The sequence below is a fragment of the Zingiber officinale genome, chromosome 1A (genome assembly GCF_018446385.1).
Source record: "Zingiber officinale cultivar Zhangliang chromosome 1A, Zo_v1.1, whole genome shotgun sequence".
NCBI classification, from domain to species: Eukaryota; Viridiplantae; Streptophyta; class Magnoliopsida; order Zingiberales; family Zingiberaceae; genus Zingiber; species Zingiber officinale.
Genome location: NC_055987.1, coordinates 44,849,641 through 44,850,785, shown reverse-complemented (window position 1 = coordinate 44,850,785; position 1,145 = coordinate 44,849,641). Strand labels below are relative to the sequence as shown.

Sequence of the window (1,145 nt, the reverse complement as noted above, 5' to 3'; positions counted from 1 at the left end):
CTGCGATAATCACTATGGTACAATAAAATCAGTTTGGAGGCGAACCGCATGAAGATCCTAATCAACATCTTGAAGTTTTCTATGAAATCTGTGGTACGATGAAAATGAATGGTGTTCCAGCAAAAGCAGTGTGATTATTATTATTTGGGTTTTCTCTGAGAGACAAAGCCAAATAGTGGCTAAATTATTTGCCTACAAATAGTATATCCACTTGGGAATAATGTGAGCAACAATTTCTGGACAAATTCTATCCTCTAGCAAAACTGCTCATATGAGAAATTTAATAGCAAGCTTCAGACAGTCAGACTCTGAATCATTATTTGAAGCATGGGAGAGATAGAAAAATATGGTCAGATAATGCCCACATCATGGATTGGAAAAATGACTAGTTCTACATACTTTTTATAACGACATCAACTATCATACAAAGGTGTCTCTAGGTTCTGTAGCTTGAGGGGCACTTATGAACAAAAGCTTAGATGAAGCTGAGAGTATTATTGAAAGTGTAGCACAAAACCATCATCAATGAGCAATAGAAAGGAGTGGAGGCTATTCTTATCTAAACCCAGTTAAAGCATCAGGAAAATTTAATGTAGATGCAATTACTTTGATGTCTTCAAAACTGGATGCTCTTACTAAAAAGCTGGAAAATATGGGAACAAATTCTAGCACGGTCAACGACATAGTGTGTGTTTGTGAAACATGAGGAAGCATAGATCATGCTCAACACTCATGCCCATTGGGAACCATCTCTGCACATATCAATCAACTTAAGTAGTGTGATGCAATCATGAGTTACAATCATAAACAGAATAATCCATACTTCAACACATACAACCCTGGTTGAAAAAATCATCCAAACTTCTCTTATCGTAATAATCAAGATCAAGGACCATCCACGAGAGCTAGACCGAGCTACCAGCCTGCACAACAAAACTTTCAACAACAACAACCTTCTCAATGCTATCAATCTTCTAAATTGGAGAAAATGCTTGAAGAAGTCATTTCTGGTCAAAACAAATTGAAGCAAGAAATCAAGTTGTTAAATCAGAGAGTGGATAATTCAGAGAAACACCAAAAAATGCAAGATAGCCAAATCGCCCAGATAACTTCTTCATCTTCAAGAGCATCAAGATAATTTCCTG

The 1,145-nt window shown here is 36.5% G+C and overlaps 1 non-coding gene across 1 annotated transcript; it reads right to left on the bottom strand.

Moving 5' to 3' along the window:
• Positions 1–268: 268 nt before the first annotated feature.
• Positions 269–375, bottom strand: LOC122039191. The gene has a single exon (XR_006128077.1). It is a non-coding gene; the product is annotated as a small nucleolar RNA R71 (small nucleolar RNA).
• Between the last annotated feature and the right edge of the window lie 770 nt (positions 376–1,145).